Source organism: Equus asinus, chromosome X, assembly GCF_041296235.1.
Source record: "Equus asinus isolate D_3611 breed Donkey chromosome X, EquAss-T2T_v2, whole genome shotgun sequence".
NCBI lineage: Eukaryota > Metazoa > Chordata > Mammalia > Perissodactyla > Equidae > Equus > Equus asinus.
Window position 1 is genome coordinate 111,074,201 of NC_091820.1, and position 14,101 is coordinate 111,088,301.

Below are 14,101 nucleotides of genomic sequence, written 5' to 3' on the forward strand. Positions count from 1 at the left end.
CATGCTCATTTTCCTCTACTTTATATGTGGGACGCCTGCCACAGCATGGCTTGATGAGCAGTGCATAGGTCTGCACCTGGGATCCAAACTGGCGAACCCTGGGCTGCCGAAGCAGAGCGTGTGAACTTAACCACTGTGCCACCAGGCTGGCCATGAATATAGAATTCTTGATCAACTTTTATTTTTCTTCATCACTTTGAAGATGTTATTCTGTCATATCTGGTATCTGTTTTTGAGAAGGCTGTGGTTATACTTCTATTGTTACTTTGTAGGTAACCTCTCTCTCTTAAGATTTTTTCTTTGTTTTTGATGCTCTGTATTTTTGCTACAATGTGCCTAGGTGTGAATTGTTTTTATTTATCTTGCTAAGTACCTGAAGTTGCTCCTTTAGCTTAAAGACTGACTTTATTTCTAAAAGTATCTGTCATTATCTCTTCAAATATTGTCTGTCTTCCATTCTCTGCTTCTTGAATCCCTATGAGATGTGTGTTGTAATGTCTCATTTTCTCTACCATGTAACCAGGTTTTCTTTCATCTTTTCTATTTCATTGTTTTACTGTGCTGGGTTGCAGGTGATTTCTTGAGATCTGTCTTCCAATTCACTGATTCTTTCCTTGGCTGTGTCTAGTCTAGTGTTCATTTTGTCTATTAATTAAATTTTTTTTTCCAAAATTTAATGATATTATTTTAAAATTTCTATTTGGATATTTTTCAAATCCATCTTTCTTAATGCTTTAATATTTTTGTTTTATGGTTCCTATTCCTTCCTTTTTCCAAAAACTCTTTTAGATTGCTCTGTTACCTCTCATTCCTCAGGTGTAAATTATCCCATTTGTTGCCTCTTTTGACCCCTCCCCAAGGCAGATAATTTCCTGATGTGGTCTGCAACCTTGGCTGTGAGCCCATCTTCAGTGGGCTTGCTCCCTGTAAAAGTCCCATATGCCTGGATATGAAAATATCCTTACAGAGAAATTTTGTGTTTGCCTCTACTGGGCCCCATGATTTCACCAGTTCAGATCTCTTTTACTGTATTTTTGTTGTTACTATTGCTTGTTTCTCAGCTTGAGGGACCTGCACTTTGCAGGTGTGAGGAATTTAAGCCCTATTCCCAAGCACCTCTGGGCATGATGCATACTTAGTGTTGCACCCACTTTTTGCTTTAGTTTACTCTTGTGCAAACTACCTGGGATTCTGTTTTGCTCCTCAATCCAATTTCCTCTGCTTTTGGTCTTCCTAACTCAATTATTTAGGATTAAGTTTAACTGTGTTTTAAAGTAGATAAAAGTTTATTTTGTTCTGCTATAAATTAAGTCAGAAGATGAAGTCCAAAGTGAGTATGGTGACCTAATGCTCATCAGGGACACAAGCTTGTTCTTTTTTGTTTTTGTTTTTGTTTTGAGGAAGATTAGCCCTGAGCTAACATCTGATGCCAGTCCTCCTCTTTTTACTGAGGAAGACCAGCCCTGAGCTCACATCCATGCCCATCTTCCTCTACTTTATATGTGGGACGCCTACCACAGCATGGCTTGCCAAGCGGTGCCATGTCCGCACCCAGGATCTGAACCAGCAAACCCCAGGCCGCCAAAGCAGAATGTGCGCACTTAACTGCTGCGCCATCGAGCTGGCCCCAAGCTTGTTCTTTATTGTTGCTCTGCCATCCTTAGTGTGAGTCTTCTGCCTCGTAGCTCACAATAGCTGCTTGAGCTCCAGCCACTTGAGCTGCATTTCAGCCAAAAGGAAGGAGGAAGGCAAGAAGAGCATGCCTCTTCTTTTAAAGAACATGTACCACTTCCACTTACATCCCTTAGCTAAGACTTACTCTGTAAGGGAGGTTGGGAAATGTTTTTACTAGGCAGCCATCAGAACTTCTTTTATTCAAGACAAAAGGAGATAAAGGATAATGGGGGAAAGTTAACAGTTTCTATCACACCCATTAAATTGTAAACCACCCTAGAGTGAGGATCCTGCTTTAGACCCTTTATAAAATTCAGTGCTCACAAGGAGCTCAATAAAAATCTCATCATTAATTTATCATTATTAATCATTCATTAATAATGAATGATTAATAATGATGATTAATCCTTTCAGGAAACATTTATTAAGCACCTATTTTATGCCAGGGCCTGTGTTAGGCAGTGCAGCTACAGAAATGAAATGAACACAGGAAACAAAAAACTTCACTTCAAAGAAGTGTTGCTTTAAGCAAGTATTTGAATCATTAACAAAAGTTGTCAGGCAAAGGAGGAGGGGGAGAACATTCCAGGCAAAGGGAATAGGAACTGCTGGCTCATATTCGTAGACCAGTGGTCTCAACAGGGGGCTCTTTTGCCGCCTAGGGAACATTTGGCAGCATCTGGAGAATTTTTTTGGTTGTCACAACCAGGGGACTGCTACCGGCATCTAGTGGGTAGAAGACAGAGATACTGCTAAAAATCTTACAATGTGCAGGTAAACCCCCCACATCAAGGAATTATTGGGACCAAAATCACAATAGTGCTGAGGCTGAGAAATCCTAACCTGGAGTATGGAATGCAAGAGGGGCGGGGGTAGGAGTGTGTAAGATATAAAGCCAGAGAGCTAGGTCTGATCCTAAAGAATCTTGTTTTCCTGCTAAAAAAATTTGTACTTTATCCTGGAGATTGGGATGGGGAAATAATTAAAGGAATTTTTTACAAAGTTTTTTATTATGGAAATGTTCAGGTGTGCCTAAAAGTAGAGAGAATGGTATAATGAACCCCTATTAAGCAGTCACTCAGTTTCAACAATTATCAGTATTTTTTTATGTGATCTTGGAGAGTGTGTTTATTTAAAACAGCAAGATTTTTGGGATTGGTGTTTAATGATAAGGTTAGTTTATTAGATCAAAGCATTTCATTTTGAGGAAACTAGTGAACTTGCATGATTGTTAGCATTTAAGGAAAAGCTACTTTATTCCCTGGCAGATGAAATGATATGTTAGCTGGAAGTTTCATTCTGTTGTTGGCACTCACATTTAGAACTTTTTTTAATTAAAATTTTTTATTTCATTGTGGTAAGAACCCAACATGAGATCTACCCTCTTAACAGATTTTTAAGTGTACAGTACAGTATTGTTAACTATAGGCACAATGTTGTACAGCAGATTTCTAGAACTTATTCATCTTGTATACCCATTGATTAGCAACTCCCCATTTCCCCCTACCCCCAGCCCCTGGAAACCACCATTCTGTTCTCTGCTTCTATGAGTTTGACTATTTTAGATTCGTCATCTAAGTGGAATCATGCAATATTTGTCCTTTGGTTTATTTCACTTAGCATAGTGTCCTAAAGTTTCATCCATGTTGCCATATATTGCAAGATTTCCTTCTTTTTTAAGGCTGAATAATATTTCATTGTATGTATATACATTTTCCTTATCCATTCATCTGTTGATGGACATTTAGATGGTTTGTACATCTTGGCTGCTATGAATAGTGCTGCAGTGAACATGGAAGTACTATCTCATTGAGATTCTGATTTCAATTCTTTTGGATAAATACCCAAAAGTGGGATTGCTGGATTTTATGGTAGTTGTATTTTTAATTTTTTGAAGAACTTCCATACTGTTTTCTTTACAGCTGCACCAACAGTATACAAGTGTTCCAATTTTTCCACATCCTTGCTAACGCTTGTTGTCTTCTTGTTGTTGTTGTTGTTGTTAATAGCCATCCTAACAGGTTTGAGGTGATGTTGTGGTTTTGATTTGCGTTTACCTGATGATTAGTGATGTTGAATATCTTTTCATATATCTGTTGGCCATTCGTATATCTTTGAGACATGTCTAATCAAGTCCTTAGCTCAGTTTTTAATCAGGTTAATAGGTTTTTTTTTACTGTTGAGTTGTAGGAATTCTTTACATATTTTGGAGATTAACCTCTTCTCAGATATATTGTTTGCAAATATGTTCTCTCATTCCTTAGATTGCCTTTTCACTCTGTCGATTGTTTCATTTGCTGTGCAGAAGGCTTTTAGTTTGATGTAGTCCCACTTGTTTATTTTTGCTTTTGTTGCCTGTGCTTTTGGTGTCATATTCATGAAATCATTGTCAAGAAATTTTCTCCCTATGTTTTCTTCTAGGAATTTTACAGTTTCAAGTCTTATATTTAAGTCTTCAATCCATTTTGAATTGATTTTTGTGTATGGTGTAAGATAAGGGTCTAATTTCATTCTTTTGCATGGAGATAGCCAGTTTTTCCAAAATCATTTGTTGAAGAGACTATCCATTCCCCATTGTATATTTTTGGCACCTTAATTTAGTAAAGTTTCAGGATACAAAATCAACATATAAAAGTCAGTTGCGTTTCTATACACTAACAACAAACTATCTGAAAAGGAAATTAGGAAAATATTTCCATTTACAGTAGCATCAAAAAATAAACCACTTAGGAATAAACTTAACTAAAGAGGTGAAAGACTTATACAGTGAAAACTGAAAAACACTGATGAAAGAAATTGAAGACACAAACAAATGGAAAGATATCCCATGTTCATGGATTGGAAGAATTAATATTGTTAAAGTGTCCATAATACCCAAAGTGATCCACAGAGTCAATGTAATCCCTATCAAAATCCCAATGGAATTTTTTACAGAAAAAACAAATTCATATGGAACCACAAAGGACCCTGAATAGCCAAAACAATCTTAAGAAAGAACAAAGTCAAAAGAACAATGCCCCATGGCATCTCCATGCCTTTGCCCATGCTGTTCCCGCTACTTGGAAGGTGCTTCCTCCTCTTAGTCAGCCTGCAAAACTCTTACTCATCCCTCAAGACCCCACCCAACTGTCACCACCTTTGTGAAGCTTCCACGTCCCCAGGCAGTGTTAGCCAGGTGACCCTGCAGCATCCTGTACATGCCTCAGTACATGTACATGCATTACACTTTCTGACTTCAAAATATATTGCAAAGCTACAGTATTTAAAACAGTATGGCACTGGCAGACAGATATTAAAAACAATGGAACAGAATAGAAAGCCCAGAAATAATAACAATGATCAATATTTTGCCAATATTTTTTCAACTATCACTGAAGAATTTTAAACAGAAGTCACATGATGACATTTGCATTTTAGAGAGATCTCTGATGGCAGTTCCCAGGATGAATAGAAGGGAGTGTGACAGTGAGGAGAGAGAGCTGAACTAGGGCAGTCTATAATTCCTTACTTCCCATTATCTTTTGAACTCACTTCAGTAAAGTTCACACCCCTACTGGGCCTCAGGATCACACTTGTCAAGGCCCTCCATGGCTTTCCCTTCCTGCTGTCACATCCAGTGGTGAGTTCTGAGTCCTCATCTTACTGGGCCTCTCGGCGGTATTTGACATGGTTGCGACCCTTGCTTGCCTTGGCTTCTGGGACACCAGGCTCTCCTGGTTTCCTTTGGACTCACTAGCCAGTCAGTCGGTCCTCAGCGCCTTTTACTGGCCTCTCTCTCCATCCTCTGGAGTCTGGAGGTTGGAGAGCCGCAGGGCTCAGGCCTTGGACTGCCTCTCTGTGTGTTCACTACTTTGAGGATCTTCTCCAGACTCAGGTCTTTCACTGCCCCCTCTGCATGGACACCTGCTGCTCTGATCCCTCCTCTGGGTTCCAGACAGACAGATGCAGCTGCCTCCTTGATCTCCCCGGGGAGGTCTCAGAGGCCTCTCAAACTTAGCCCGTCCAAATTGAAGTCTTCCTGGGCTTCCCCCAGTCTCCTCCGCAGCCCTTCATGGCATCTCCTTCCTTCAGCTGCGTAGGGAAAACCTTGGGGTCATCCTAGCACCTCACTCTCCTCTCACACCCCAACATGCAGGCTCAGCAAACGCTTCCCACCCCACTTAGAGTGAGCTCTCTACTCCTTGCTGTAGCCCACAGGGCCCTACATGATGGGGTCCTCCTCTCCCTCACCCACCCCATCTCCTATCAACTTCACCCCCCACCTCCTTGTGCTGCTTCTGTCCTCCCCCACCCCACCTGCTTGTTCCTTGATCATGCCAAGCATGCTCCCACCCCAGGGCCTTTGCACCTGCCATGCCCTCTGCCTGGCATGAGCTTTCCCTGTTCATCCACGAGGCTTCCTCCCTCACTTCATTCAGTCCTGCTCAAATGCCGCATGGTCAGGGAGGCCTTCTCTGACCACCCTGTCTAAAACAGCCCCTCTGGGCCCTCTCTCTTCCCATCCCCTGCTTTAATCGTATCCCTTTGCTCTGTGTCGATCTCTTCTCCTAGAATGTAAGCTCCATGGTTTTAGGGACTTGGCTTTTCCACTGCTGTCATCCCCACCACCTAGTGCAGTGTGTGGCACATATATATTGAGTCACAGAATGAATCAAACTGATCACATTGTTCTCCCAGGTTAAAATCCTACAATGCCCCATGGCATCTCCATGCCTTTGCCCATGCTGTTCCCGCTACTTGGAAGGTGCTTCCTCCTCTTAGTCAGCCTGGAAAACTCTTACTCATCCCTCAAGACCCCAGCCAACTGTCACCACCTTTGTGAAGCTTCCACGTCCCCAGGCAGTGTTAGCCAGGTGACCCTGCAGCATCCTGTACATGCCTCAGTTAATGCTTGACTCTCACGCAATTTGTCTGTGTGTCTTCTTCAGTAAACTGTGAGCTTCCTGAGGGCAGGCGCTGTGTCTTCACATCCTGGATGCCCAGAGCCTAGTCCGGTGATTGCACAGCCTTAAGTATTTGGTCAAGTTTGCTGACTGAATGAATAAATGAACCAACAGATGAGGGCGGAAGGGAGTGGAAAGGAGGGAAAGAGGAAACCATCTCTTTCCCTAGAGGTGTCCTCAGGGTGCCTGGGAGCCCCTTACCAGGGAACTTCTCCTGCTCTCCAGACTAATCCTGATACTCTGCCTCCTAATCCAAACTTTCTAGAAGCAGATGCTACCCTCTCTGCCACAATAACTTAGTTTCCAAACCCTAGAATTAGGACCCATGATCTGACAAGTTTGATTTTGCTTTTATAATGATGAGTTTAATGTTTGTAAAATGCTGGTCACATGTGTCTCAATAAATAGTAGCTGTTGTATGCTGCAGAGAGGTCAATTAAGGTAAACACTAAAAAATGTAATTAGGAGTTGGCTTGTACCTTAGCACAGGTACAAGCCTTTTGCTAAGTCTGGGTAACTTTAGCAAAAGTCATGACAGCAGAGTGGCGTATTTATCAGGATAGGTTAGGCTGTGTTGCAACTACAGACAACACCAGAAATTTCTGACCACCCTGAAGTGGTGTAAGACAACAAGAGTCTCTTTCTCCCTCACCCAAAGTGTATAGCAGGGCCAAGCAACTCTTCCAAACAGCTTCCCTCCATGGGGTGACTTAGCAATTTAACAAGCTTTGGTATTTTAGCTTCACCATCTCAACATGAGGCTTCCAGGTTCACTTCAGCAGGGGAAGAGAGAAACTGGAGAACCACGTAGAGCCTTTGTGCAGGCATTGCTTCTGCTCATGTTTCTTTGGTCCGATCTAGTCGTGTGGCCTTGTGTAATGCAAGGGTATTGGGAAGTGTATTCTTCCATGTGCCCCAGAAGGAAGGGGAACAGGATATTGGTCAGCATTAATCATGTCCCTCAGAAATGGTAAGGCCAAAAGAGGGCTTTTTGGTGAGCTAAAGAGGAAATGGGAGGAGAGATTGTCTTCCAGCAGGCAGTATGAGGAGCTCCATGCACCCACCGCTCAGTGCAACTGGAGAAGATTATTAAAAAACAACAGCCATGGGGCTGGCCCCGTGGCCGAGTGGTTAAGTGCATGCGCTCCGCTGCAGGTGGCCCAGTGTTTCATCAGTTCGAATCCTGGGCGCGGACATGGCACTGCTCATCAAACCACGCTGAGGCAGCGTCCCACATGCCACAACTAGAAGGACCCACAACGAAGAATATACAACTATGTACCGGGGGGCTTTGGGGAGAAAAAGGGAAAAAAAAACAAAAAAAAACAGCCATTTACGGTGTCTGGAAATAATCCTAAGAGTATACACCAAATTAAAAAAATATCTATTCAAGATAATCTACTAAGATTCTATAAGAACAGCAAGAGCCTGTGGTATTTGAACTAAGACCATCGTCTCCCTTTCTCTTCCCAGATCAGTGAGATGGAAGCTCCATTCTAGACTGGTGCATCCAAGAATACAGGGCTCTCTCTATGCAGCTCCTGGTTGGAGGGCTATCTTCCCAGAAGAGGCGGGATATCAGCATTTCTCATCCTGCCTCCCACTGCCTGTTGCGAGGGCTAAGTTCTGGGCTAGTGTGGCTGAGAGGTGGGGGTCCCTTCTTTCACCCATCCCCCTCAGGTGAGATAGAGGCTCTACTTTGAGCATGATGGGGATGAAAATACTAGGGCCCTGATCACCCTTGCCCTGGCTGGTAAGGTGTTTCCACACTGGCAGAAGCAAGCTAAGAAGACCTGAGGCTACTGCCCCACCCCCACTTAGCACTCAGGTCCTAAAGTGGGGATGTCAGACAGAGAAGCAAGTCATTCACCTCACCCCCCAACTCCATAGTCTTGGTTTGGAGATTTTTCCTTGGGGGAAAAGGAGGTCACAAAATAGATAGATCCTAATTTCTTCCCAAAGGAACTGACTTCATTTGCAACATAAGATGAGGAAGTTCAAGCTTAGAAGGATATTCTCAAACAGTGGAGGTTGTGGTGAAGGGCCATTGGGAGGCGATTGGTAGATTCAGTGGAGATATAAACTAAACTGTAGGCCAGCTAATCTGCAAGAGAGAACTGCATAAGGAGACAGCTGGGAGGAGCCCTCCTGGGGTCAGAAGGTAAAAGGATAGAAAAAGATATACCATGCAAACAGCAACCACAAGAAAGCTAAAGTAGCTACACTAATATCAGACATAATAGACCTTAGAACAAAAAATGTTATTAGAGATAAAGAGGGACATCCTATAATGATAAAACGGTCAATCCATTAGGAAGATATAACAATTATAAACATACGCACTTAGTAAAAGAACACCAATATACATGAAGGAAAGTCTAACAGAAATGAAGGGAGAAATAGACATTTCAATAATTTTTGGAGACTTCAATACCCCATTTTCAATAATGGATAGAATAACTAGGCAGAAGATTAACGAGGAAATAGAAAAACTGAACAACACTATGAACCAACTAGACCTAAGAAACACATTCCATCCATAGAACATTACACTCAACAACAGGAGAATGTACATTCTTCTTAAGTGCACATGGAACATTTTCTAGCATGGACCAAATGACGGGCCATAAAACAAACCTCAGTAAATTTTAAAGTATTGAAAGAATACAAAGTATGTTCTCTGGCCACAATGGGATGAAGTTAGAAATCAATAACAGAAGAAAAACTGGAAAATCTACAAATATGTGGAAATTAAACAACACACTCTAAAACAATAAATGAGTCAAAGAAGAAATCAAATGGAAAATTAGAAAATACCTTGAGATGAATGAAAATGAAGATACAACATACCAAAACATATGAAATGCAGAAAAGCAGTGCTTAGAGGGAAATTTATAGCTGTAAATCCTTACATTGAAAAAAGAAGAAAGATCTCAAATTAATAACCTAACCCTTCATTCTTAAGACACTGGAAAAGTGTCTTTTCCAACTTAACCTAAAGCAGGCAGAAGGAAGGGAAGAATAAAGATTAGAGTGGAAATTAATGAAATAGAGAATAGAAAAACAATAGAGAAAATCATCAATGAAACCAAAAGCTGGTTCTTTGAAAAGATCAATAATATTGGCAAACCATTAGCTAGATTGACTAAAAAAACAAAAGGGAGAGGACTCAATTACTGGAATCAAAAGTGAAAGAGGGGACATTACTGCTGACCTTACAGAAATAAAAAGGATTATAAATGAATACCATGAACAAGTGTATGCTAACAAATTAGAAAACTTAGATGAAATGACAAATTTATAGGAACACACAAACTATGGAAACTGACTCAAGAAGAAATATACAATCTGAATAGACCTATAACAAGTAAAGAGATTGAATTAGTAATAAAAATAATACAGAAAAATAGCCCAGGCTCAGATGGCTTCTCTGCTGAATTCTACCAAACATTTAAAGAATTAGTAACAATACTTCACAACCTTCCAAAAAATAGAAGAGGAGTGGACACTTCCCAACTCATTTTATAAGGTCAGTATTACCCTGATATCAAAATTAGACAAAGACTTCACAAGAAAAGAAAATTATAGACCAATCTTTCTTATGAATATGGACGCAAAAATCTTCAACAACATACCAGCAAATTGAACCCAACAACATACAAAAATAATTACACACCAAGACCAAGTGGAATTTATACCAGGAACACAAGGTTGATGTAACATCCAAAAATCAAATAATTTAATACGCTGTATTAGTAGAATAAAAAACAAACCCTCAGAATCATCTCAGTAAACACAGAAAAAGCATTTTATAGAACTCCAATATCCTTTCAGGATAAAACACTTAAACTCAGTATAGACGGGAACTTCCTCAACGTGAAAAAGAGCATCTACAAAAACACAGCTAACAACATACCTAGTGGTCAGAGACTGGATGCTTTCCTCCTAAGAGCAGGACCAAGACAAGGAGGTCTGCTCTCACCACTTCTATTCAGCATAGTACTGGAGGTTCCAGCTATGGCGATTGGTGAAGACAATGACTAAAAGACATCCAGACTAGAAAGGAAGTAAAGCTATCTCTCTTGGCAAATGCAGTGATCATGTGCACAGAAAATCCTAAGGAGTGCAGCATGGTTACAGGCTACCAGATCAAGATAAAAAATCAATCGCATTTCTATACACTTGAAATGAACAATCTGAAAACGAAATTAAGAAAACAATTTTATTTCCAATGGCATAAAAGATAAAGTATTAGGAATAAAGCTAATAAAATAAATTTAATACTTACAATCTGAAAACTAAAAAACATTGTTGAAAGAAATTACAGATTAAAATAAGTGGAAAAACATCCTGTGTTCAATTGGAAGATTAATATTAACATTAATTAATATTAAGATGGCAATGCTCCCTAAGTTGATTTGTAGATTCAATGACATCTCTGGCAGAATGCCAGCTGATTTGGTTATAGAAATTGACAAGCTGGTTTGAAAATTCATAAGGAATTGTAAGAGATCCAAAATATCCCAAACTGTAGGAGGATTCACAGTTCTTGACTTTAAAACTTACTACAAAACAACAGTAATAAAGACCTTATGGTACTGGCATAAGGATGGACAGATAGATAAATAGAATAGAAGTGAGAGTCCAGAAATAAACCCATGTGTCTATGTTCAACTGATATTTTACAAGAGTGCTAAGAACATTCAGTTGTCTTTTCAAGAAATGGTGCTGGGTCACTGGATAGTCACAGGCAAAAGAATGACATCGAACCCTTACCTCATGCTGTATACAAAAATTAACTCAAAATGGATCAAAGAGGGGGCCGGCCCCGTGGCCCAGTGGTTTAAGTTCGCGTGCTCCGCTTTGGTGGCCCAGAGTTTCTTTTTTCTTTTTTCCTAAAGATTGGCACCTGGGCTAACAACTGTTGCCAATCTTCCTTTTTTTTTTTTTAAGGATTGGCGCCTGGGCTAACAACTGTTGCCAATCTTTTTTTTTTTTTCTGCTTTATCTCCCCAAACCCCCCCGTACACAGTTGTATATCTTAGCTGTAGGTCCTTCTAGTTGTGGCATGTGGGACACCCCCTCAACGTGGCCTGACCAGCGGTGCCATGTCCGCACCCAGGATCCGAACCCCGGGCCGCCGCAGCGGAGCGTGCGAACCTAACCACTCGGCCACAGAGCCGGCCCCTGGCCCAGGGTTTCGACAGTTCGAATCCTGGTCGTGAACATGGCACCTCTCATCAAGCCATGCTGAGGCAGTGTCCCACATGCCACAACTAGAAGGACCCACAACTAAAAATACACACTATGTACCAGGGCACTTTGGGAGAAAAAGGAAAAATAAAATCTTAAAAAAAAAATGGATCAAAGACCTAAATGTAAGAGCTAAAACTATAAACTCTTGGAAACAGGGGTAAATCTCTGTGACCTTGGATTTATCAATGTATTCTTTGATATGACACCAAAAACATGAATAACAAAAGAAAAATGGATAAATTGTACCTCATCAAAATTAAAACCTTTTGTGCTTCCAAAGAATACCAACAAGGAAGTAAAAAGACAACCCACAGAATGGGATAAAATATTTGCAAATCATATATCTGATAAGTACCCAGAATTTATAAAGAACTCTTACAAGTGAACGACCAAAAGACAAACAACCCAATTGAAAAATGGGTAAAGGGCTTGAACAGACATTTCTCCAAAGATGATATACGAATGGCTAACAAGCTCATGAAAAGATGCTCAATGTCATTAGTCATTAGGGAAGTGCAAATCCAAACCACAGTTAGATACCACCTCACATCTACAAGGATGGCTGTAAAAAAAGGAAAATAAGAAGTGTTGGTGAGGATGTGGAGAAATTGGGACTGTCTTGCATTGCTGGTGGGAATGTAAAATGGTGCAGCTGCTGTGGAAAACAGTTTGCCAGTTCTTCAAAAAGAATAAGGAGCTTTTGCTTCAAAAAGTTAAACATAGCCTTTCCATATGACCCAGCAATTCTACTCCCGGGTGAATACTCAAAAGAATTGAAAACAGGTACTCAAGTAAATATATGTACACTCCTTTTCAGAGCAGCACTGTTTACAAGAGCCAAAAGGTGGCAAATGCACAAATGCCCATCAACAGATGAATGGATAATAAACAAGTCGTGGTATATACATACGATGGGATATTATTCAGCCTCAAAAAGGAAGTACTGATGGTACATGCCACAGTGTGGATAAACCTTGAAGACATTAAGTGAAAGAAGCCAGACACAAAGATTACGTATTGTATTGTTCTATTTATATGAAATATCTAGAATAGATATTTCTGCAGATATTTCTAGATAGCTACATCTGCAGAAACAGAATGCAGATTGGTGGTTGTCAGGGGGTGGAGGGAGGAGAGAATGAAGAGCATTTGTTTAAGGGTACAGCGTTTTCTTCTGGGGTGATGAAAATGTTTTGGAATTATATAGAGGTGGTAGTTTCACAACATTGTGAATATATTAAATGCCACTGAATTGTTCACTTTAAACTGATCAATGTTATGTGAATTTTACTTCAGTAAAAAAAAAAAAAACGTTTTAGAAGAAGTTAAACAGAGCATATGACTTAGCATTTCCACCTAGGTATCTCCCCAAGAGAAATGAAAACATATGCCCCCGCAAAAATGTGTACATGAATGTTCATAGCATCGTTTTTCATAATAGCCAAAATGTGGAAACAACCCAAATGTCCATCAACTGATAAGTGGATAAAAAAATATGTAGTATATCCATACAATAGAATATTATTCAGCCATATTAAGGAATGTATTGATACATGCTACAACATTGATGAACCTTGAAAACATGCTAAGTGAAAGCAGGCAGTCACAAAAGACCACATATTATATGATTCCATTGATATGGAATGTCCGGAAAAAGCAAATAGAGAGAGACATAAAGGAGATTAGTGGTTGCCTGGGGTCGGGGGTGAGGGGGGATGATGAAGAGTGACTGCTAATGAGTATGGGTTTCTTTTGGGGGTATTAAAAATGTTCTTGAATTAGATAGTGGTGATGGTTGAACAACCTTGTGAATATACTCAAAGCCCCTCAAGTATATACTTTAAGATTGTGAATGATATATGAATTATATCTAAATAAAGTTGTTATAAAAAAAGAGTAAATGGGAGGTGAAAAAGGAAAGCCTTTAAGTATACATTATTCTTGGTTTGGTGAGAGGGAAGGAGAGAGAAATAGCTAAAGAGGAAGGCTGGGGTCAAGGAAAAAGAGCAATGGAGTGATTACCATAAAAGTCAGCCTAGAGGTTACCTGTGTCTGTGGGAGGGCCGTTGTAATCAGGAGAAGGTACATGAGTGGCTTCTTGAGTGTTGTCAGTTTTGTATTTCGTGACCTGGGTGGTAGTTATGCAGATGTTCCTGTATAATCGCTTGTTATTCTGCAAAGTTGTGTTTTCTGCATTTTTCTGTATGTCCATCTTTCCTTCTCAATAT